Source organism: Dipodomys merriami, unplaced genomic scaffold (assembly GCF_024711535.1).
Source record: "Dipodomys merriami isolate MVZ:Mamm:240054 unplaced genomic scaffold, mDipMer1.0.p SCAF_334, whole genome shotgun sequence".
NCBI lineage: Eukaryota > Metazoa > Chordata > Mammalia > Rodentia > Heteromyidae > Dipodomys > Dipodomys merriami.
Window position 1 is genome coordinate 849,760 of NW_027204871.1, and position 26,865 is coordinate 876,624.

A 26,865-nucleotide genomic window follows, 5' to 3' on the forward strand; every position below is an offset into this window, starting at 1 on the left:
TGTTAGATACAGTACTCTAGAGTGATTGAAAACATTTATAGAAAGAGTTAACCCCTCAAGTGATCACATAGAGAATGCTTATTTATTTAAAAAATGTAATAGCATCAAACAGGAAGTGTTATCTATTTGTTTAGTACTTGTTTAGTATTTCTTAAATTCTGATGTGCTATAGTCATACAAGAATGGTAAGGAACTAACATACTAATATCACATACTAATATTCGCTTAATTCTTGCTGTGTTTGAGTTTTGCTTCAATTTTACATGCTATATTCTTCCAGTATATAAGTTGAAAAAAGATTCCCTCTGGAAATATGCTATTTTTATCGGTAAGAGTAAAGAAGTTAGCTCTTAGACACAGACCATAGGATAGAAATTTTCCCCTAGAAATAGCCTTTGACCACTTCTGGGTCATTTTTGTAAGCCGAAGTAAGTGACATGACCCATCTTGACATTGCAGAGTAGAGGTAAATCTCACCTACAGTAAGCTGATGCAGGACAGACTAATATGCCAAGATATGCAGTACTTGAGATAAAGAAGAAAAAGAAGAGAACTATAATACAATCAGTCATACTTGCCATCACATGTCTCTGCAGGAAGGAAACTATTATGTACTTTTGTTTCTCAAACTACTGAGATCTTCAAATCATGTCTTTTATGCTTCCATGTTACTGGAATTAGAGAACATCTTAATACTGAGACAGCATAAAATCTCAAAGAAAGCTGGACTAATTTCAAGACTACATTTTGTTCTAGTAGGACATGAAACAATTTTATAGACAAGACTTTATAATGGTAACTTTTTTATCCAGAACTGTATTTTGTTAATATATGTGACTATCCACCAGAATAAATGTCTTCATTTTCTGCATTTTGTGCAGACAGCATATTAAAGTAGATGTGGAGTTCATCAGTAGCACTTTTTAAAAGTGCAAAAATGTGGACTAGGAGCCAATATACATATTTTTCCAACATCACCTTCTACATTCTCCTTCTTCCTTCCTAGGAAATACAATAAATAAAATCAATCAATAAAAAGGTTTAGATTTTTGGCTCTTGAATTTGAATGTGTAAGTATAATGTTGTGGATGTCAGGGATGAATTTTTATGTTTTTTTATATAATAATGTAACATGCAACATCCCTATGAGTCCTGCAGGTCTTAACACTGTACTACTTTAGGGATGTGATAGGAATGTTAGCCTTACTGGACTTAGTATTGTTTTCCACTTCCTTTTCTACCACCTAGCCTAAATTATACTACATAGTAATCTAATGAAAAAGTAATGCCATATTAAGAAAGTCATTTAGGGCTCTGGGAATGTGGCTTCATGGTACAGTGATTGCTTAGAATGCAAGAATCCTGGGTTCAATTCCTCAGTACCACATAAACAGTAAAGGAAGTGGTGCTGTGCCTCAAGTGGTAGAGTGCAAGCCTTAAGCAAAAAAGAAAAGAAAAGAAAAGAAAAATCTCAGGAAGAGTTCCCTGGCCCTGAGTTCAATCCCCAGGACTGGCAAAAAATTCTTTAGCTAATAAATGCCAAATAAAGAACCTATATTTTAATATAAAATTGCTCCTTCCAATAATAACTTAAGAATATTTCTTAATTCATGTACTTTACCTATATTAGAAGGCAGTGTTGAGAAAAAAAACATTTTGTTAGTAAGTCACTGCAATTAATGTCAGGAATGTGCTTAGATATCAACTAAAGATTAATCCTGGAAATTCAAAGATTCCAGGTTTTTGAGTGGTCACTGCTAATCACAATGAGAAGGGTCATCTCAGTGAGAATTGGAAATCTTTTTGCTCAGTATGGCACTAAAAAGGCACCAGCTAATTAATAGTTGTGATAGAAGTGAAGGAATAAATCCAGATGGAAGAAATAAATGAGAATTGTTAGTTTTTTTAAAAAAGAGATACCCGAGTAAAAACAGCACCATGCACGTGGTATTCAGGTAAGGAGTAGGTTTATTCTTAGTTCCAGCTGGCACCAGGCCATCTTGGTCCTCCACGTGGTGGGGAAAGGCCTGAGAAAGATTGCTGGGAGATCTGGGAAGGAGAAACAGCTGGGAAAGAGAGAGCTGGTAAAGAGAAAAGAGCTAGCAAAGAGAGAAAAGAGCTAGAAAAGAGAGCATCTGGGAAAGAGGTGGGAAAGGGAGAGCTAGGAAAGAGAAGAGAGCTGGGAAAGAGAAGAGAAGGAAAGACCTGAGAAAGAGCTAGAAAAGAGCAGAGAGAGGGCGTCTGGGCCTGGGCTAGGCCTTATCTAGGGTATGGGTGCAGAAAAGTGTGGCCACATCAAATTCAGATTGACCTCAGCGGATGCAGATGTGACCTCTTCCAGGTGTCCTAGTTGCCTAGGTAACACAGGTACTGGGTGGAGACTTTGCTGAGAGGAACCATCCAGGAGCAGACCTCACAATAATAATAACTAAATTATACCAGAAATTCTTCTAGGGAACCATATTTGATTATTGAAGAACTAGTTATAAACCAAGCTTATTCTTCATTATCTTTAGCATTCTATATCACTTAGGCTAGTTCTTAATCTCTGTGTGATAAATTGAATGCCATTCTATGTTATTCTTTCCTATCTGATTTCCATTGCTTTCTAAAAATCTGTCTTTCTATATTTCTCTACTAATAATTATTTATACTAAGTCCACCGCCACAGACATCAGAGGATGCTAAAGTAAGAGTCCAATAGCTTGACTCATTAATGTAACAACATGGAAAAGGAGGACATATTTATTGCTACCTCAAATTTTCTGAAAAGCTGAAATGTCATCATTTGATTCAAATTTCCATTATTTGTCTACAGTGTCATTAAGTGCACATAACTACAAATATGAGCCGGGTGCTGGTGGCTCACACCTGTCATCCTAGCTACTCAAAGAGGTTGAGACCAGAGGATTGTGGTTCAAAGTTAGCATGGTCAAGAAGGTACATGAGACACTTATTTTCAATTAACCATCAGAAATCAGGAAGTGGTGCAGTATCTAAACTGGTAGAGCACTCAATTTGAGCTCAAGAGCTGAGGAAGAGTGCCAGGATCAGAGTTCAAGCCCCACAACAAACAAAAAATGTCAAATATACTTTAAGCTTCCCCAAAAGGAACTATGAAGTGAATAGTAATCTTCCCAAGCAGAAAAAATTTTCCAATATGATTCAGTGAACCTACTTTTGCTAAATTATTTAAGTTATGGCTTCTTTGCTGGATGTATTCTCTTCTTTTAAAAATGGTCAAATATTACCTTTATAATAATCTTCATCTAATATTTCTTGGTTCCAAAGAGAAGTCCATATAGTTGATGTCACTTAGCTTTCTTACTATCTCAGTTCAAAGCCAATCCAGGCAGGAGAATCTGTCAAATTCTTATCTCTAATTAAACACCAAAACATCCGGAAATGGGCTTTTGGCTCAAGCAGTAGTGTACTAGCTGTGGGGGCAGTTGGGCAGGAAAGACAATTGTTCGGGGACAGGGTCCAGGCTCTGAGTTCAAGCCCCAGAAGCAGCACAAACTACAGAAACAAACAAGCAAACAAAAAAACCCCACATATTTCTTTGGAACCATCCTTAAAGCACTGGTTTGAAAAGAGGCTCCTTTTGCTGATCATACTCACTGGATCCTGCTTTTTGATATGGCAAACTCAGGACCAGAAGAAAGGAATGGATATCTGACTTTTACAACAAAGAGAATCGTCTCAGGAGTTAAATATCCATGCATAAGACATTTTAAAACCTCAGTATCCTTGTTTCTTTGCAGTAGAACATTGTACAACAATGTTATTTCCATTTTTTTCTATGCTGGCCTTCAAATGGCATATTGTTTCCTTTTGTAATACTCTCAACTAGAAGTCTACAGAAAGTTTTATGAATAAAGAGCAAACTCGAAAAAGTCAGGGACAGAGTTTCCTTCAAGCCTTGGATTATTTTCTTGTACAGTAAAAGGACAGCACAAATTAACTTGAACTTTGTCATTTCTCTATGTTCAATTTCTCTCCTGGATTCAGTTTCTACTTCCTGTAAAAGTTCCTTCCAATTACTTCAGTAACAATCTACGGTGCTGCTCCAGGCAAAGTGAATATTTTCTGGCTTCATTGAAATAGCACAAAGACATCTTTGGGCATGAGGTAACACGTGTTTCAGAGACAACTTAGTAACGAGAAAATATGGAATTTACATGGCTTATAAAACATTATCCATGTACAAATGGCCATATAAGATTATGTTAAGTGAAATGAGCCCCAAAATAGGGGCATAACTTGTTTTTTTTCTTTCTTACTATTGTTTTTAATGTATCTAATATATATTATGTGGTTTTTTTTTCTCTTCCATTTTCTTCCTCCATGGTATAACCCATTTCCACTGTTTGATATCAGTGACCTTGCACATACATTTTTCTAATGTGGGGAGGGGAAGGGAAATAAAATGGTGAAACAAGGATACAGTATGACCTGTTGTAACAATGAGACGAACAAAACACTATGTTCAAAACGAACTTTACAACTTGGGGATAGGAGGGGAGAGTTGGGGTTGTGGGGAGAAAAGGCATGGCGGGGGAAAGACAAAATAGGAGGTAACAATGCTCGTTAGATAATGTAGTCATTAACTTACTTATGTAACTCTAACCCTTCTGTCCACCATTTTCACAATAAAAAACATGAAAAAGTAAAACAATATCCTGGAGTACATTAAGTTCAAATTTCCTAAGTGCTCTGTAAATTCAGACCTATTTTAAGTGGGAAGAAGGTACTCAGAAACATTTTTTGTCAGTGTTTGTGTTGTGCATTATTATCCAAGTGTACATAAGTTAACAGAAGGAGAAACAATAGGAATAGGAGAAAGAGAAGTTCTGTATTTAAGTATAATGGTTCAATACTCTATACAAGACTCTGCAAAAAAGACAACTTTCAAATAATAAAGCCAAGGCCAGTATGTAGATCTATGGGAGTGACATAGAGAAAGCATTACTACTAAGTGGAACATGAAGGATGAGAACAGTCTCTTTCTTCTACTACCTCTAAATCATGATAGCTAATCATTCAAATTTGTAAAAAGTAGAATGGAAGAATAATTCTGGTTCCAAGCAATTCAGATATAAGACCATGGACTTAACTGGAAAAAAGGCCATGTCGAGAGTAGGAATTATACTAGCAATGAACTAGTGGCTAAGATTACATTTCTTTTACTTTTTCTTTTCTTTCTTTTTTTTGATGGTAGTGGGGCCTGAACTCCGGGCCTGGGCACTGTCCCTCTATTCTTCAGCTCAAAACTTTTTCTCTACCTTTGAACCCCACACCACTTCCAGTTTTCTGGTGGTTAATTAGAGATAAATGCCTCAGAAACTTTCCTACTCATGCTGGATTTGAACTGCAATCCTCAGATCTCAGCCTCCTAATTAGCTAGGATTACAGGTGTGAAACACTTGAACCCTGCTTATGATCACATTTCTAACAGTGTATACTCAGCATATGTAATGTGTATGTTCATCTATCTTTATATGAACTCGAGTTAAGACTCTGGAAAACAGATTTTACACTCACTAAAATGGGTGCAGTTCAAAAGTTGATACCCCTGGAGAAATAAAACTTAAGAATGTAAAGCAGTCTGGGAAGTTCAGATTGTATCGAGCTTGGGCAAAATACTATAATTAACCAGGCAAAAGATGCATTAGAATAATGTCTCAAGTGATGGAATACTAGTTATGGGCAAGATTGCTGAAGAAGGGCTTCAGGTTTTTGCATACATATATACATACAAATACACACATACACACAGATGCACTTATATGTTCAAACACACATATGGAACAACTCTCAGATTCTGTAGAAAAGTTAGAAAATATGTCTTGAGTAAAAATAAAATCAAGTGATAATTTTTAATAGTAGAAAGTCCTCAAGTGAAATTTCCCCAAAAAGCTTGAGAATATTACATAGGTGGGAACAGAGATAGTAAGAAATTCAAGTCATCATTAATAAAGGGATCGGATCCAGAGAGGAATGAATCAGAGACCCGTTCAGTGCACCTGAAAATGTTCATATCCTGTGTCAAATGTTAGAACATCTTTGAAAATAGTACATAAACAGCCTGAGCCATCACTCTAGTGAAAAATATTATTGGAGAAGTTCAGAATTGCTAGTCTGTATCTAGATTAAATAAATCAAAAAACTATGGTAGGACAATGTGATACAAGCCAGGAATTCTAGCACTCAGACTAACTCAGCTGATTAGAGAGTGGAATGACATAGTGATACTTTCAGTGCAATAGGTAGTATAATTTTGTGTCAATAAAACAAACCCAGAAAGGAATAAAAAATAAGCCAGAAAGGAATACACATTTGGAAGTTTGGGCTAATTTTTTCAATATGTTTTGAGAAGTCAAGTTTCCTATTGAAATGCAACTCATATATAATCCTCAGTTGTGTTTAAATGTCGTCTTCATTACAGAACATTACTAGATGCAAAAGAGCTCATGATTCCCAACCAAGAATTTGAAAAAGCAACCATCATTCTGTTAGATTCTAAAGAAATGATGAAGAATTTCAAAAGCTTAAGCCTAGAGAAATAGGAAAGTTCATTTAAAGTAGGACTTTGTAGACCTGGCTAAATAAGAATTTAGATTTAAAGTAAATATTTTTGTTTGTAATTTAATATTCTATACTTTACTATCAAATTCTTTTTAAGTAGAAGATTTAATTTACAAATTCACAAATGATTCTGGCATTCTATTTGCCTAAAATATTCTTTCATGTAAGGTATAATTAGAACTTAGTTAACAGTTAATTTCAACAGTTCATAAGTAACATGATAATGTGAATAATCTAGATAAAGTTGACAACAAATTGATGCTATTAATTTATAAATTTACCAAAAGAGCAACTTTTTGAGACTTTGGTGTAACATGGTATGAAGAGAGTAATTGTGTGAAATCTTAACTTCTAGGTCTGGGCACTGTCCCTGAGCCTGTTTTTGCTCTAGGCTACTGCTCTACCACTTGAACCTCAGTGCCACTTGTGTCAGGTTTTACGTGAGCAGTTTATTGGAGGTAAGAATCTAAGGAACCGTCCTTCCTGGGTGGGATTTGAACCAGAGTCTTCAGATCTTAATATTCAGACATTCAGATCTCCTGAATATCTATGGTAGATAAAATATATAACTATAAATAATATTTGCAAGTGTTCTGATCTCAAGGATAACACTGGGTGGAAAATGATGCAGCAAAGTTTAGTGTAGTGTTCTTTCCACAATACGAAGGGCATCACATTAGCAGAAGTGTAGTATTTTTTCACAATAGTTATATGCTTGTCATGTTGTGAATTTAAGGAATCTTAAGGTGCACATTACAAGTTGGAAATTTTGGGGCTAGGATGACTTTATGGCATAAAAACTTGGGATTGATGATTATAGAAATGATGGCTTACTTTGATGAACAAATGTTTACTCTTGAGGAATTAATATAGACACTTCATAGTTTTACCTTCTACCCGACTGTGGCTATTTTTTCTGTTGAATTTAAATATGTAACGCCCCATTGAAAACAGTACTTATTGCAGAATTAAATAAAATGCAAACAGGTACTGTTTTGAATGTCTCTAGTGTTGCATGTTCAGAATTTGAAAATGAGTAATTAGTTGTCATAGGAATGTTGAAGAACATATATACTCTGTCCTCTTAACAATTATTCCGTTTTAAAAGTTAGGAGTTCCAACAGAATTGAACTATTTTTGTTTTAGTATGAGACAATACTAAAACAATGTTTTTTTCAAAATAATGACAATTATATTCTGAAAATATTGAATAGTTTGATGATATTCAAGTTGATGACCCTCTGATGAAGGGGTAATTAATTCAAATTAGCAGCCAAAAATCTTCATTTCTTAAAAAGTTAATACACATAGAATAATATTTACTATACCAATACAGTAATATTATATTTTATACAGCTCATTTTTATTTTAATTATATCATCAAGGTGATATATAGAAGGGGTTGTAGTAATTATAAGGTACTGAATACATAACATGTGTAACTTTTTACCCCCTCCCCCATTTTTCTCACAGTTTTCCTTCAGCCCAATTGACCCCTCATAAATTGTAATGTAAATTTCCAACATGTTGTTTTGTGAGTATTGCTATTGCATTGGTTTGCCGTTTGTTCTTTGTCTTGCCATTTCGTTGTTCCTCTTCCCTTGCCAAATTAATATGAATGTATATACAATACACGGGATATTGAAATCAAATATAACAAGGATAAACCAAAGGGAAAACACAAAAGAAAAAAGAAATCACATAGTACATTAAAAACAACAACCACCAACAGAAAACTCTGTTCCCATATCCAGGAGTCCATTTTGCTCATCATCATCTTATATGGTCATACATACATAGTTATTGAGCAATTCTGCTCAACTGCTAGGAATATCCTAGACATTTCCTACTTATTACAAATGAGGAAACCACGGAATCTCTTTCTTTATGTCTTTTTTTTTTAATTTTATTTGAGAACATACTGTAAAGAGGGGGTACAATTTCATGGGCAGGATAATGCATACATTTCTTACCAAGGATTGCAGCCTCCTCCTTTGTTTACCCTTCACCTCCCTTCCCAGCCTCCCCCCTCCCCCCCACCCAATCATACCCCCTCCCCCCCACACACCGACATTGTAAAGCTGGTTTTGACATGACATTCTGTACTTCTCATTGTTGCAACAGGTTTTAGTGGGATTTTTCCTAGACTTTCCAGCCCCGTATGAATTTGAAGTATAGAATTCCACCGTGCATACATAAACCCATTTTGTCAATTCGTTCATCTACTGAGTGGCATATTGGTTTAAAATATGACTCCATGTAAGTATCACTTAGGGTCATTCAAAAATGAGAGATGCCACTTCCCCAGACATTCTAAAAGCATGATTTCTATGTAAGATAGGATTTTATGGTGGTACGAGTTTTGAGAAATCTGGATGAGTTTCATGTATATCTTGCACTGAATTAGGCAGGAAGCTATCCAATATCATGGAGGATAAAAATGGTAGTGTCAAAAATATTTCCCTTGAGAAAGATATAGGAGGCTGCCAGAAGTATAAAGTAGTTCAGATAATTTTGAAGAATTTATAAATGCAAGCTTAAGTTTGTCTCTTTAACTAATAATTATGTAAGTGGAAGGGCAAAAGAAGGGGACGAGAAGAAAATAACTGGCAGCAGATCACTGTCCCAAGATAGAGTAAATAAGACATAATCTATAACTTTCAAGTTAAAGAGAGACCAGTAGAATACATCCCATTTAATTTAGGTACATGCAAAATAATTATTTGGCTTTTTCCTACTTTAATGCTCCAAAACAATTGAAAACTTATAAGAAAAGTTATGTGATTGCCATTGCTTCAACCCGAATACTAACTGTGATGAGCCTTTTTTTTTCTCACTTTGCAGTTGGAAAATATCCCTAGTTGATGATGTGGCTGATTAGAGTCAGAGTTATAGGCTTGTTCTTGTACATTTATCCCAGAAGAGGTTAAAGTAGTTCCCCCACCCCAAGATATCCAAGTACATTGTCTGAATCTGTACTTTGAACACACCCTCACACCTGAGCACATTATTTGAAAATATACTTCAGCATGTCATGGCACATTCTACATTGTGCCCTTGTCTTCTTTGCACAATCCTTTTGAGTTCATAGGTGCTCTATTTCCATTTCATCTGTAAAAACTGCTAAGAAAATTGTTCAACTACCACTTCTTCTTTGACATGCCCAGTATATGTATGAAGGTATATTGTCCATGTTAAGCAATAGGGTAGTGCTCACACTCTGAAGAGAAAAGTTCCATAATATGACCCTGTGTCCACATTAGAGTGTGTAGAATTTAAAGCATTTTAAGACAAACCGTGATATTAGAATTGAAAGGCTCCTTATGGACATTTTCTGGGAGCTCATTAGTTTTCCCAAGAGAAATATAAATATGCACAAAATCTGGATTAATATTTTTAATGTTACCACTGTGCATGCATCCATATTAAAGATTTGCACAAATAAAGAAACAAAAAAACTAAACCATAACAGGTAGATTGACTATGTGCTTATAACAAATTATGGAATAGATTTTGGAAGTATTGCAAATTTCTTACCACTATGAATGAACTTGCTCTCTCCACACCACTACACACAAATATTTAAGAGTGTGAACAGAATAATTTCAAGTAACATACTGTAAATGTTACTGCAATATCATGTGTATATCTAAAATTCCCTTGAAAGTAATAGATTCTACATTCTATTGAAATATTAGTTATTTTATTCTAGGAAACATTTGGAACAATAGACTGTATATCTTTGAAATGAAAAAGATCAAAAAATAGTAGCATAAAAATTTTAGAGGAAGTCTGTCTTCAGAAATATATATATATATATATATTATATGAAGAAAGACATACATTTTAGAGATTATTTGTCATCAGAAATATATACATATATCTGAATTTATGTGTAGAATGATGTACATTATAGTGAAACAAAAATCTTAAAACATAATTAAAATTAAAAAAATACATCAAACCAAGTGCCAGTGACTCATGCCTATAATTTGAGCTATTCTGGTTAATGAGATCTTAGAATTGTGTTCGAAACTAGCTCAGAGAGGAAAATACTTTTTAGGGGGCTGGGAAGGTGGCTTAGTGGTAGAGCGCTTGCCTTGCATGCATGAGGCCCTGGGTTCGATTCCTCAGCACCACATAAGCAAAAAGAAAAAAGCTGGAAGTGGCGCTGTGGATCAAGTGGTAGAGCTCTAGCCTTGAGCTGAAGAGCTGAGGGACAGCGCCCAGGCCAGAGTTCAGGCCCCATGACTGGACCCTCCCCCCCCAGCAAAAAAGTATTTGTTAGATTCTTATCTCCATTTAACCACTAAAAACAGGAGTTACCTCTGTGCCTCAAGTTTTAGAATGCTGGCTTTTAGCATAAAAAATCTTAGGGATAATGCCCAGGGCTTGCAAACAACAACAATATATATCATATTAATTTCAAAAAAGCACCTTTTAACTGCTGTGAACATTTCTTAGAAACAAGAATACAAGCCTCTGGAAAATGTTAAGTAAAAACTATAGAATATTTACATTTATGTTAAAGACATGACTATTTAGTTTAAGATATTTAGGTAATGATTAGGAATTAAGAATAATGATAGTATATTAGGACTGGTCTTTTATTCTATTTTACTATAGCAATAAAATGATATTTGTAATGATTGTATAAAAATAATCTTGTTTGGTATTTGAGCTATAATACGTAATAAACATTTTAAATTGATTTCCATAGGAAAAATCATTATCTTAATTGTATCAATTCTTTTGATTTTTTTCTTTTCTTTTCTTTTTTTCCTTTTTTTCCTTTTCCTCACTTTTTTATAAATTTTATTTTTTATTGTGAACATACTGCACAGAGGAGTTACAATTACATGGACAAGAAAATGAGTACATTTCTTATCAAGCATTGCAGCTTCCTCCTTTTTTTACCCTTCACATACCTTCCCAGGGGATCAATTATTTTGTAATGTCAAAACAATTTAAAAAATTAGTCCAAGGCTGGTTTGCTCTAAGACTATATTTGTTTTCTTGTTCTAGTTTTTATATGTTGGTAGAAATTAAAATTCCAAAAATTCAATGGATATTGGTATTCTGGAGCATCTTCATAGGTACTAATATTGGAATTGTTTTATTTCATTTGTTATTTTCACAAATATATTAAGATGATTATGTATTTTGTTTCTTTTCGCTGCTATTGGCTCTTACCTTAAGAATATTTTATTTTCCTAGCGAAGTAGAGAATACAATTGGATTGAGGAAGTAACATATGACTTTCACAGAATGCAGATGCATAGATTTGGGTCATCTGTGATTTGCTAAAAGTTTCTTCCAGAAAAGGTTATCAATTAGTTATAAGTGATGCATAATTCTTAGATATTACAGTTATCACATACACTTTTTGATTGAGTTATCTCTGTATAAACTCAAAAAAACAACGGACCAAAAAAACTCAAAGTACACAGAAATCACATCTTTGTTTTAAACGCTGTAGTTTACAAGGAATTTTTAGCCAACACTGAACACATCTTTTTAGGTATTCTGCAATTTGTGTGAAGTGTTTTTAACAATAGTTTACTTTTTTGCTGACATGAAATTCACATCAATATATAATCTCCTTTTATTGTATACATTTTAGTGCTTTGGAATTAAATTGTACAATAATAGGTTTTCCAAGCCTAATTTTCACAAACTTGCATTTCCTCAAATAGAAATGCTGCAAATTTTAGAACAGACATTAAAAAAGATATAAAATTCACTTATAGGAGTTTGTCCAGCATACATCCTCTATAGTGTGTCTTTTCACATTTGTTTTCGGGATTATTTCCAGGGTCTCACACATATTATTCAAGTGCACTGTCAATGAACTACATTCCCTGTCCAAACAAGTTTTTTACTTCTCTTTAATACATACATAGAAGTTTAATGGCTGGATCATATAAAATTCTCTCTGACCTTTTGAAGACTTGCAATCTTGCTTGCTAAAATGATCGCAGTATTATACAAATCATTCTCCTATGTAGAGTTTATCATTTTCTCCACAAATGCATTACTATATTTTCTGTCATCTTTTTATATTAGGGTCAAACTAGTGAGTTTTCTTTGTCTTTTTTCTTAGAAACTAAAGAAGAACTTATTTCATATGCTCCTCCTATTGACTATTAATTTATATATGTTCTTCAAAGAAATATCCTATTCAGGTAAAAATTTATATAGAATTAGAAGATATAAAAATACTTAAGATTCAGAAATATTGTAACATTAACATTGTAGCATTAACAAATATGTTCCCTCTATCTGTTGGATATGTTTTCACTTCGGTTATAGTATCCTTTGAATTATGAAAAGCTATCACTTGATATAATCCAGTTTATTCTTGCTTTTCTTTAGCCACTAATGCTTTCCATGTCAACTTTTTAGAAACCCTTAGTGATGCAATGTCATGAAATTTTACATTTATGTTTTATAGGTTTTCACATGTCACATTTAGTTTGATAATCATTTTTATTTTAAATTTTTGTATAAGGATGGAGGTAGGACGGGTGTCTGAGGCTCATATCTGTAACCCTAGTTACTGAGGAGTCTGAGAATTGAGGATCACGGTTTAAAGCCATCCCAGGCAGAAACGTCCATGAGAATCTTATATCCAATAAACCTCTAGAAAACCAGATCTGGTGCTGTGACTCAAGCAGTAGGGCACTCACATTGAGCGGAAGAGCACACAGACAGCGCCTAAGCCCAGAGTTCAAGCCCCATGAATGACAAAAATACAAAACAAAACAAAAAAGGATTGAGGTAGTATTCTAAGATCATTCTTTAAATCTCAAGAGACAATAGTGTCAATACACCCATTTAAGATTTTATTTTTATTTCATAAAGTCATAGGATAGTTTTCAAAATCTATTGTTCATAAAACTAAGAATTGATTTTTGACAAATCTGTTACATTCTTCTATGTATCTGCTCTTATAGTAGAACTATTTTATCTTCACTACTAAACATGGTAATAAGATTCAAAGCTAGTATGAAGGCTGAAGCTACACCATTTTACAAGATTGTTCTGACTGACCTGTATTCCTTGAATTTACATACGAATTTATTGAGCAGGTGGACCAATATTCTACAGAGATATCTAGATGTTTGATAGTCACTCATATTTTGTACCTTGGAAAAACACAAGACCCCAGATAGTATACATAGAGAAATGCCTTTAGAGAATACTGGAAACAAATAAAATTAATTTAGGAATGAGTTAAGATTTAGATAATGCTGTAGCATACTAAATCTGAATGATAACAACTTGAGCTTTACAACAGAGGAGAGTGAGAGGGGAAAGAATGATGGACCACATAGGAGCTATATGTCATTGCTATTGTGTTTCAAAAAACAGAAAGACTTCAGAGAAGAGAAGGAGAAAAGTAAAGTGTCCTGAGTCAAGTTTCTTTTTAATCCATCTAATAGTTTGGACCAAAAGTCAGTAAAAATGGGAAAAAATAAAATAGGAAATAAAGCATTGTATATACCTGTTACAATGTAAGGAAATTTAATAGGAATATGATAATTAATTCCCAAAGAAATAGAAGAAAGAATAGCTAAACTATAAAGGGAGAAAGAATGAAGAGAGAAGCAAAGTAAAACCTTTATCAATAACAAACACAAGAGTTTGGAAGTGGAAAGGCAGTGGGAATATTCTAAATAACAATAAAAATTGCTAGCGTGGATAGAATATGTATCACATTTTATCATATATAATTTTGAAAAAACATACTAGGAATGAAAGTTTCAAAGTCATGATTTAAAACACTATTTGGATTATAACAAGGCAGTATTGCCCAGTGGTAAAACATTGGCCTAGCATGTGTGAAGCAATGGTGTGATCTCCCAAACTTTACAAAGTACACACAAAGCACACAAACACACAAACCACTTAAACACACACATACACACCACATAAACACATTTGGAATATTGATATTATCATACTAAATGGAGGAAATTATCACAAATAGTAAAAGTATGATAATATATGAAATCTTAATATTGCTCGTACAATTTAAAAGTTTAGTAGAAATAAAACAATCACAATATACTTGGATTTTAATAGATTAAGTAAATTGAAAATTATTAGAAGACATGAGAATCTTGGCAAATAAGTTTAAATAATAAACATTTTTAAACATGTGTCCTTTTATTTTGACAAAAGATTGATGTTACTGGTATTTTAACTCAAGATTTAGAATATGATAGCGAGGTGCCCTATATAACACTAGCGATGGCTATATCTCTAATCATTTCATTCTGAATAGTTTTATAATAAGGTCACAGAGTTTCTCAGTATCTCTCGAATTACAAACCCTATTTGCACTTCCCACCATAGCTAGAAAATGGATGCCACAAATCACAATGCGGAGATCAAACTTTTTTTTTTAATTCAAGTAAAAATATTTCCAAAGAGTGACCAAGACTTTCTTAATAAAGTATGTGCTTCTTGAAAATACAGTAAGTATTTGTTACCTGGACAAATATGTTTATAACTATAAGAAAATAAATTTATTTAAAATCAATAGCCATATAAAAATTAAGAAAATAATTTTTAAATAGTCATATGTTAAATATTAAGTTAACTAATCGTACAACTCTGAAAAAAATGAATTGCCCTAAAGAAACAAAAGAAATAATTTAAGCCCAAAATTTGAAATTTAGAAAATAAAATGAAGTGTACTCTTTAGTTGACTTAATTAAGTATAAACCCTCTGTATATTGATTTTATAATAAAAATGCATTAACAAAGAAAGCAAAATTACCCATGTATCAATAGCAACTACAAAAGCATCAGTAGTTCTTCTTTTGAGTGTACAAAAAAAATCGATGGAAGAGATAACAATGTTCCTTCCCTATGAAATGTACTCATTACTTTACCTTATTTATGTAACTGTAACCCCTGTGTACACTACCATTAAAATAAAATTAAATTGAAATTTAAAATAAACCAAATGATATACCAATTAAGAATTCTTAGAATCCATTGGTTAAAAACTTCGTAAAAAACTGCCCTAAATACCCAAGGAATATACTTTGATGATACTATTTAAATATTTCAACTTCAGCAAAAAAGCAAAAAGTTTAAAAACTGTTACAAAGTAAAGTAATAAATCAGAATATATTACTATTAATGATAATCATAAGATGAATTTATAGTGGTAGTCAAATATGTAAGAAATGATGAAATTTGCCATTAATTTGCACTTAATAAGTGAGAAAGAATTTTTTTAGGTCTTTTTAAATTATCATAAGATTAATGAAGAAACTGTTCTGTCACATCATACGATAATCAGATGAAGCTGATATTAGAGCAAAGAACAGATTGTACTAAGTTTTTGAATGTTCATGTATATACTTATTTTGGTTGTGGGAAATTGTGGGTATTTCAACTTGGGGTATATTTTTCCTGCTAGGCCGGCGTCGTATCAGTGGTTAATTTTAGGATAGGTGTTTCCTTTCCACAAGAACATGCACCTGATCTGTCCTTTTAGCTTTCTCATCATCAGTGGCATCCGAGATGAACACCAACTTGTCCAGCCTGCTACCTTGACTGGCCTGGATCCACAGTCCTTCCAATCGTAGTAACTAGATAGTGAAGGATGGTGGAAATGATCCAATGCAGCCAGCTATAGATTGAGAAGGAATTCCACTAAACTTTTGGCCTGGGTTCTGTTCTCAAGCCTCCTAAGTAGTTAAGAGTACAGATAGGAGCCCCTGGTGCCAAGCAGTAACAGTATTTTTAAAGCAATTAGACATATATATGACTTAGGCTTGTGATTACCTCAGGAAATGAATAAAAGAGCAGTGAAGCAAAGAGGACAGCCAGAATTTTAACTAGGTACTCAGAGGCTGAATAAGCTTAACTAGCTAATAGGGAGTCTGAAATCTCATGACCATTTCAAAGCCAGTCCAATCATGAAAATACAAGCGATTATCTAAAAAAAAAAAAAAAAAAAAAACAAAAACAAAACAAAAACAAAAACAAAAAAACCCCACAGAAGTGGCTGAAGTTGTAGACCACTATCCTTGGGCACAGAAGCTGAGGAATAGTTCCCAGGCACTATCAAGCCTCAAGAATTATGAGTGCATGCATGAGCACATGCACCGCACACACACACACACAAATGAGTATTTCAATGTGAAGTTCTTTATTTTTTTACCTTGCTGTACTTTATTTCCCTGTATTAGCTCACAAATTAACAAAATCAGCTAAGGACCTATTTACATAAAATTCATCATGTTTCTCTAAAATCTACACTCTTTTTGGATGCCTGCATTTATTTGACCCAAAAGTAAATTATTAAGGAAGTCAATTCATCACTCTCAAGTCTATAGTATTAGAGGATTGCTTAGGATCTTCCTAGCAATATGATTTTGTGAAATCCTACATAAAGCAATATATTTCTTTCACTAGAAGGGAAGCCTCTGTCACACCATTAATAATAGGTTTTTCTCCTCCGGGCATGCATCTGTAGTTATATTATCCTCATATATTTCATGATCTGTGTATGACAAAGTCTACCGTGAAAGTACAAACACCCTTCTCAGCGCTTAGCATTTGTATACCATTCATAGATATGAAGGTGTTTAATTGTTACTGAAATTGCTTTAAAATAAATAATGTTCACCCTGACAATCTTGAGAAAGAAAAATTGGTTTCTCAGCAGTTTAGGTAAGAACATCAGGGAAAGAAACAAGGAAAAGTGAGGAACAACTCAACACATACATTCAAATGAAACAAAACAAGACAAGAAAACACAATTAATTCAGTACTCAAGAACCTGCAGGAAATGCAAAGATTTTTTTAAAACTCAGCTATGACAAGCTTATGAAAATCCTGACTACATGGGAGTGCACTGATGTGAGAACAGTGGCTAACGCCCAGACTAGACAGAAAAAAACTTTACCTAATACCATGCACTTGTTAATCTAAATTCCAGGAAGAATAACATAAAGTGGACTGAGGCTAAGATCTTACACATGTAGGAAGCCAGTGTCTATCTGCAAAATTGTCAGGATAATTTAGGTCTGGACACATGACAAAGTGGAAAGAACACCCATTTAGGGGGCACAAGACACTGAATTCAAACTGTAATATTAGGGGTATTAAAGAAAAAAGGTATGATTTTAAATAATTGGAATAATTGTAACACTTGAGTATTTTAGTGGAGAAAAATCCATTAGAGATATAGAATGAACCCACGTTCCAATGCTACTTTAGTGATAATGTTTAGTGGTACTTCAGACAAAACAGATTTACCTTGCAAATGAGCATGGATGTGCATTTGGGTGATGGAAATACTCTACTTACACAGATGTAAATTAGATAGATTTTTTGGGGTAGATTGTAGTTATTGAACTAAGAGCCTGGGTGATGTCCCTGAGCTTTTTCTCTCAAGGCTACCACTCTATTACTTTGAGCCACAGTTCCTATTCTTATTTTCGGTTGGTTGTTTGGAGATAAGAGGCTCATGGACTTTCCTGCCGAGGATGGCTTTAAACCATGTTCATCAGATCTCGGCCTCCTGAGTAACCAGGATTCAAGGCATGAACCATCGATGTTTTTAATAATTTAGTAAATTGTATAGTTACAGAAGTTATAAATTATCATTGTAACCTGTGTAATATATGTATGTATGTATATATCAATACATAGGGGTAGAAATAGTTTAACATATTTTTGTATCTACAGTACATATATGAAATCATCCTTCATTATAAAATAAAATGGAAACAAAAGTTAATGAAGAGCAAAACAAAGGGAATTTTTACAAGTTTCTTTTTGTTGAATGAAATATGTATCAGTTTGGAAAAAAACCATCTCTACTTTAACAAAATGGGTAATTGCTATTAATTCCAATCCATCTATTTGCCCATATTGTGCATCCTCACACATGAGTGTCAAAATCAAACCACAATTTTTTGTCTGTATTTAACTCACCTGTTATAATTTAGGGGATAGATGAAGTAATCAAATAAAGATTAAAATAATAGTGAGTGAGTCTGTGAGTTAGAGCTGAAAAAGTTTTAAATATAATAATAGCTAATTAAAATGTATATTTCATACTTTTACTCTGTTGTCATGTCTCTCATTCCCACATTAGGAAAGCACATAGAAGGTTCTCACTAAATTTATGTAAGTATTAAAAATATATTTTAAGAATATGGGCATAGTGTGGTTTTAGCTTATTGAGACATGTATGGTAGAGTGTGTATTTGAGGACTTGCAATATCTTGTGATGGAGATGAAAGGAAGAATGTGCTTATTCTAGAAAACTGGCTAGAGGATTGCTCCCAGAAAGAGAGTGATGAATTCTTCCAAAAGGTTACAGTAAAATCACTTTCACAACCTTGTTCATTATTGCACTATTCACCACAGCCAAGTTATGGAAACAGCCAAGATGCCTTTTGACAGAGGGATGGTTGTAGAAAGTATGTCATATATACAAAATTGGATTACATCTATCCATTATGAGGACTGTTACATTATTTGCAAAGAAAGGGATAGATATAAAAATATGTTAAGTAAATGAAGTCAGAGCCATACACACAAAGGACCCATGTTCTGTCGCATATTTGGAAGCCAGAATTTTATGCAAGTTAAACAACAGTATTAACCAAAGTTTTCATTTTTCAGAGCAGTATTTAAAAGGTGTCATTTCTTATAAAATTGAACTTTTAATCCAACAAAATGAATACCAGGAAACTATCACTTGGAAGATGTGAGGGGAAGTCAAAGGGAAGAAATAAAGAGAGTTATGGAGTAAGAGTGAAGACATTTTATTCAATGCAAATAATATGAAACTAGAAAAAATTAAAGTGGGGTGAGGTTTGGAAGGGTAGGGAAAAGTTATATAAAGATCCATTATACTTAAAAAACTCATTTATTGAAAGGAAATTCCCATGTACACCTAGTTAAGATAATAAAAATATGATTTAAAAAATGGAGACATTTGATCTTTAACTGTGTTCTCTTAAACCATGAGTCAATATAATAGTTTCCTCCTCAGACATTTTCTTTGCAGGTATTTTCCTCATAGTGACAGAAAAGTGATCAATGCAATGCATATCAATACATCACATTGCACATACAATGAGAAGTACAAAATGTCATGTCAAAACCAGCTTTACAATGTCGGTGGGGGGGAGGGGGGTATAATTGGGTGGGGGGAGGGGGGAGGCTGGGAAGGTAGGTGAAGGGTAAACAAAGGAGGAGGCTGCAATGCTTGGTAAGAAATGTATGCATTATCCTGCCCATGTAATTGTAGCCCCTCTGTACAGTATGTTCTCAAATAAAATAAAATAATATTAAAAAAAACTAAACAAGCAAATATATTACTTATACATCAAAAAAAAAATCACGGTAAAAATGTTAGAATTCATCACATGATAACAAACAGGTAGAATGTGCCAAATACTAATTGATTGTTTTTCCAAGTACTTTACCTATGGTATATAATTTAATCCTCACAATAATTGCATAAAGTGGAACTCCTTACATTTTTAATTCTCAGATGATGATATTGAAGTCTTCAGAGTTGGAATTATTAGTACAACATTGCACTCATGGTAAGTGTTACCCTGAGGATCATCTCTCACTCTATCAATTAACCTCATTCTATTTTATGACTAAAATACTTGCACTTAGTTTACAAATTCTAGGAAAATTTCCCAGAATTATTGTTTTCACTTTCACAATATTTCACTTTATCTTTGTTAGAAAATAGGGAACTATAATATAAAAACTCAAAGTTCATAATCAATGCATAGCTCCCTGGTGAAAACAACTGCTAAAGTATAATATTCTTGATTTCTAGCTCAAAATAGTAGAAATCATATTTTATCCCTTCACTCAACACTGAACACCCTGGGGACCCTATCTCTGTTTAACACTGTCTTACTGAAATAATGACCTCCCCAATTCCTGATGGAAACAGACTGCAGGTCTCATTTCCACATTGAAGCTCAACTAAGTTGTTTACCATTCGAAGTATTTTGATTGCTTTTTACACCTAACATTTTGAGAGAAAGGTACTACTTTAAAATGCTATTAAATCAAGACTGATATAAAAATCACCTTTGACCCCAGATAAATATTTTACCTTTCCTATACTCAAAAATGCACTCTGACCTATCACTAATATTAGGAATGAGAGGATAAAAAATCATAGACACCAAGACCTAAGTATGAATTAAAGACTCTCCAACTTGTGAATACTATTGGTTTAAAAAGACATGAAGGGCTGGGAAGGTGGCTTAGTGGTAGAGTGCTTGCCTTGCATGCATGAAGCCCTGGGTTCGATTCCTTAGCAACACACAAGCATAAAGAAAAAAGCTGGAAGTGACGCTGTGGCTCAAGTGGTAGAGCGCTAGCCTTGAGCTGAAGAGCTGAGTGACAGCGCCCAGAGTTCAGCCCCCACTACCGGACCCTTCCCCCCGAAAATAAAGACATCAATACTACCAATTTTTTTCAAAATTTACTATGATACTGAAGATTCAATAATAAACTATTAACACTTGAAAATAACTCATTTTCATGGGACTAGAACACAAAACACAAGATTAATCCTAATCATATTAAAAGACATTTATTTTTACTGCAAATTCACTCTTATAACTACAAAGATTCTAAAAATAACTGAAGCACAGTGACACAAAAATAATTTAACTGCATCATCTACATTCAAAGGACTGTGCTAATAGAAAACAAAATTATACTAATTAAGTTACATAATTCACTTACATTCTTTTATTCTATTTCTTTTAGTTTCATAAAAACTGGCTTTTCATAAAATGATCCATAAAAAAGCCTATATACCCACTTACATTTTCAGATCTTAACAATATTTATTTCAGAAATGTCTTTAGCTGTATAATCAATGAACTAAAATATTACTAAAATATTTAGATGGTTTTCAGAGATTGCAAGACTCGGTCTGAGATGTTATTTATATTGGAAAACATATTCGAAAAGCCTTATTTGTTAAAGTTGTGATAGTTACTCCCACAAAAGAACTATTATTGAAGAAACCTTTGTACGTACAAAACAACTTCAAATGCATCCACAATCTGGAGATGATGCATGTTTTTTTTTTTAAATATATATCTAACAAGCATAGCCACAATACTGATTTTCAGTCAATATGATGCGATATTCAAACCTTAACAATACGGGGTTTATTATCTTAGTGTGAATAGATACGATCTTACAAAGAAAGTTATTTTCGAAAGAAATCTGGAAAGAGTTTATCCACCTTGAGTTTCACAGAAATAACCAGAGAGTAATACCTATTTGGTCAAGTCGGTCAAAATCACTCCATGAATATTTCTTTTTTTTTTTTTTTTTTTTTTTTTTTGGGTCCAGTTGTGGGGCCTGAACTCTGGGCCTGGGCGCTGTCCCTCAGCTCTTCAGCTCAAGGCTAGCGCTCTATCACTTGAGCCACAGCGCCACTTCCGGCTTTTTTCTTTTTGCTTATGTGGTGCTGGGGAATCGAACCCAGGGCCTCAGGCATTGCAAGGCAAGCGCTCTGCCACTGAGCCATCTTCCCAGCCCCTTCATGAATATTTCTTAAAAAATATAACCAATTTAAACCGGGTGCTGGTGGCTCACGCCTGTAATCTTAGCTACTCAGGAGGCTGAGATCTGAGTATCGCGGTTCAAAGCCAGCCTGGGCAGGAGAGACCGTGAGACACCTATTTCCAATAAACCACCAGAAAACTGGAAGTCGCGCTGTAGCTCAAGTGGTAGAGCACTCGCCTTGAGCTGAAGAGCTGAAGGACAGAGACCAGGCCCAGAGTTCAAGCCCCACGACTGACAAAAAGAAAAAAAAATTATATATATATATATATATATATATATATATATATAAACAATTTAAGAAGTCAAATACATATTTTGTAGTGACAGTCATCTTACAGCAATAACTTACTACCTAATTATATGTGTATCTTTTTACCTAACATAAATTAAGAACTGAAAATGATCTCTTTTATATAACTTATGTTGTAAATGCTTTGATTATGATGATGTTATTAACAAATAAAATGTACAGAAGGGTGGTTTCACTGAAATGACAGGACATAACACTGATAAAAAGAAAAACATTGCAACACAGTTCTTTTCAGCCTCACCCTGTTCATATTGGCAAGCAACATTGCAACAGCACACACACATACACACACACACACACACATAAACACACATGTGTGCACACGTACACAAGCATGCACACGCATGCCAAATTCAGGGTTTATTGTACAAAAAAGCTCAAATAAAATATTAGTGATTAGGACAAATGATAATTTCCTTATTACAAAATAATACATAATTCAGTCACCATGGTAGTTACATTTTATCTGCCCCTCCACATGTGACCACTACATTTATTTTAGGTAATTCTTTAACTAATTCATTCCTTCATTAGTTAAATACTAATACTAGAGCTTGAACTCAGGGCCTAGATCTGTCCCAAAATTTGTTATTGTTTTGTTTTAGTTTTCTCAAGGTTAGCATTTTATTGCTTGTAACACAGCTCCATTTCTAGCTTTTGCTGGTTACTTTCAAACCAGAATCTAATAGATTTTTTTCTTCGTCTGGTTTCAAACCACAATCATCAGATTTGGTCTTTCTGATTATCTAGGAATAAAGACATGAGCCACCAGTGTGGCTCCAGCTTTTTCCTATACTTATCTATTGCACATACTTAGCAATTTAATATTGAGAGTATAGAAGCAAGATGTATAGTGATTATATTGTTCTGTCAGAAATTCAAGTTAGTAATGTAAATTTCTTCTTAAGACCATACACAAAAAATACTTAAGAAGAAATCTGATGGTGATGATGATGATGATGTGTGTGTGTGTGTGTTTGTGTGTGTGTGTGTGTGTGTGTGTGTGGTGTGTGTACTGTTGCAATATGTTTCACATATAAGCACTGTGCAAGGGTGTCCAGACATTCACAGTAATTGCGTGAATATCTGCCTTGAGCTACCAACTCATGGACATTGTCTAAGTGTCCACTCTAGGCTTCCCGATGAAGAGGGGTATACTCATCCTCATCCCTAGTATTCATAGGAGTGGCCTTTTTGGAAAGAAGTCTCCTCACTGTAGTAAGCGGCAAGAAAAGCATTCTACCACTGAGCCACTTTCCCAGCCCAAGGATTAAGATTCTTGTTTGTAATTTGTTCAAAGCTATGTCTCTTTATGCAGGCTACTAAAAATGTATTTACTAATTTCAAGTAAATATATAAATTCTATTTCCATCTCTTTTAACAAATAAAAAATAAAATTGTTTGCTTTGTAAATGGATCAGAAGCATGGATTTTTTGGCTAGCTAGGTCATTGCACATCTGTATCTCTCTTCCTCTCTCTCTTTCATGAGTCTCATAGACAATATGGTTGTTCCATAATTATCCTAATTTATTTTGCTTTTATATTTTTGGTTGCATCATTTCACTTTCTGCTCTGCCATTTCCCAAATCAGCACCACATAAACAGAACCACAGAAGTGGTTCTGTGGCTCAAGTGGTAGAGCGCTTGCCTTGATTTGAAGAGCTCAAGGACGGTGCCCAAGCCCAGAGTTGAGGCCCCACAACTAATTTTTTTTTAAAAAAGAATCAAAATCCTTGATGATTCTAGGAACCGATCTGACTGAAATCAGTTGACTCACACTTTTCCTGCACAATGAAAGAAAAGGTCCAGGCTAGGAAAGCAGCTAGAGAAGGCAGGCAGATTGTATCTGTAACAAAACTTTGTGGAAAATGGTATAGAGGATTACTTACTGGAGATCCATTTGCACTGGAAGCATGATGGTGAAATATTGCTTGCTGATTCTGAACTATTGCTTTGATCATTATATTCTCCAAGAAGAAAAATGAAATTTAATTGATATCAAAGGACGACTAATACATTTTGAATTCTCATTAAGCATCTTCAATCATCAAAATTCAAAATCACCTGAAGACAATAGATAGGCCTACTTTTTTTATTTTTTTGGTCCTGTTGTGGGGCCTGAATTCTGGCCTAGGCACTGTCCCTCAGCTCTTCAGCTCAAGGCTAGCGCTCTACCACTTGAGCCACAGCGCCACTTCCGGCTTTTTTCTTTTTGCTTATATCGTGCTGAGGAATCGAACCCAGGGCCTCAGGCATGCAAGGCAAGCGCTCTACCACTGAGCCACCTTCCCAGCCCAGGCCTACTTTTTTAGATGAAAACAAGTTTTTTTTAAAAAAAAACAAGAATTTAGGTAGTCATACATAGGACTTCTATTTTACTACTACATTATACATTTTTTTCTAATGTTGGTTACCAATAAATAATGGATCTATTAGAAAGCTCTTAAAGCTAATATATTGAATAGTATGTTCTCTTACACTATATCTTGGTATTTCCCAAATTATTTACGTAGAAGGCATTGTTTCCTATTTTCTCCTTCCTAGAATAAGCTGCACATGAATCATGAATACACCACTGGTCCTCATTTTCAGTCTGTGCTTTTTTATACGGAGGAAAATCTTTCCTCTGCTCTCTATCAATTCACTACTGTCCAGTCTGAATAATTTAAAATAGTAAAAATGGAAAAAGAGAAAATAAATCATGGTGAAAAAACATATGCAGAAAATTCACCGGATTTTGCTGACCATTTCAACCAACGTGAACTATTGGGGAAATACATGGACACCTCATTCCCACTGGTACTCAAAGTCTCTGGTTAGGCAATTCTGATGAAGACACGGAACAAGATGAAAACATTAGGAAGGTATCAATTGCAAGAAAATAATGGAGAAGAATACCATACAAATTTCTTCTTTGGGATGCCAAAATTAATTGGCTTACTACACTGCCGAGACTACTTTCCAAAAAGGCCCCTCATGTATACTAGAAATGAGGTAAGTATACCCCTCTTCATCAGGAAGCCTAGAATGGACATTTAGACATTGTCCATGAGTTGGTAGCTCAAGGGAAAAATGTCTTCCTGACCCTTTACCCTTCTTCCATGTAGGAACAGACCAACCAGAATATCTTACCCTGACAGCATAGATTGTCTTACTGGAACAAAACTAATCTTAGTTACAAGGGTTCATAGAGAGAGGAAAACTTCAGACAGAATTGTTCAGAATAGAAGGTATTTTATCAAAATATAATTATTTATTATACCTATCATTTCAAAAGTAGCTAAAGCCAAGAAGGTGAAAAAAGTGTTCATATTCATGTTACCTAATATCCTGACCTGTCTACCATCCAAACAGGCAGGAACTTACACTACTGACTTTCTATCACCAAATATTTCCATAGCTCCTGGAGAAGTCCATAAATTTCTCCTCGATATTAGGCCTTAAATTGGTAATGTTTTAATCAAAGTGTTTCCTCTTGCCTCCAGGTTGTAAATTTACAAATGGTAAAGTTTTAGGTCTAACTCTACCAAAAACTGAGGTAGAGATAATGGAATAATACTTTAAAACAGAGTTGCATTTGATAACCTAACCTCAACAGAATAATGCATAACAATTTCTTATATTATATATACTTATATATTTTATATATGCTTATCTTAAATTTCACACAGTGAATCTTACTAGAATTAATTGATAATTTGGCAAATAAATTGAAAATTATTCCCATAAATAGATTGGAACATAAATAATTAGGCTTAGAATATATATTAGAATATAAGAAGTATCATTGCAATGTCTTCGGTATAAACTTGTGATACCTTCTAAGTGTTCTTGGTCTTCTGAATTCACATTGTAAAAAAAATATTGTTTTCCTCTAATCTAGAAGAGATTTTACACTGCTTATGCGTTTATTGTGTTAACTCGCTAGTCCCAGTGTTTTTTTTTCCATATTTCTGAAGCATTCTTACTGATTATACACAAATTTTGCTGATATGATTCCTAAAATCTATTATTCTTCTGAAGTACCCATGGGTCTGAGGATATCAGATCCCAGTTACCTGCATCATCATATAACATGGGCAAGACTTCTCACCTTGGCCCATGCAACATGCTAAGAGAAAGTAATTGAAGACCCACCTCAATTCCTTGCAGGAATTAGCCGTAAGCAATTGTGAAATGTAAGGCAAATTAAAATGAAAGATGAGATCACAAAATATGAGAGAAAGTACTGCAGTTCAAACTTTTAATTTATAGATGACCAGCCCATATGAGTAAACAAAATCACAAATGTCACAAGATTATTTTTAATACCCCTCTCCTAATGATGAGTGGAAGATTTCAGTACAGCATAAGTAGGCCA

General features: G+C 34.0%; 1 long non-coding RNA gene across 1 annotated transcript in view; it reads right to left on the reverse strand.

The window, feature by feature from the left end:
- Positions 1-814: 814 nt before the first annotated feature.
- LOC138803111 (uncharacterized) overlaps positions 815-26,865 on the reverse strand; it is a 62,132-nt gene continuing 36,081 nt past the window's right edge. The window contains exon 3 of the long non-coding RNA XR_011364864.1: positions 815-1,002. This is a non-coding gene — a long non-coding RNA (uncharacterized lncRNA). The remainder of the gene's footprint in view (positions 1,003-26,865) is intronic.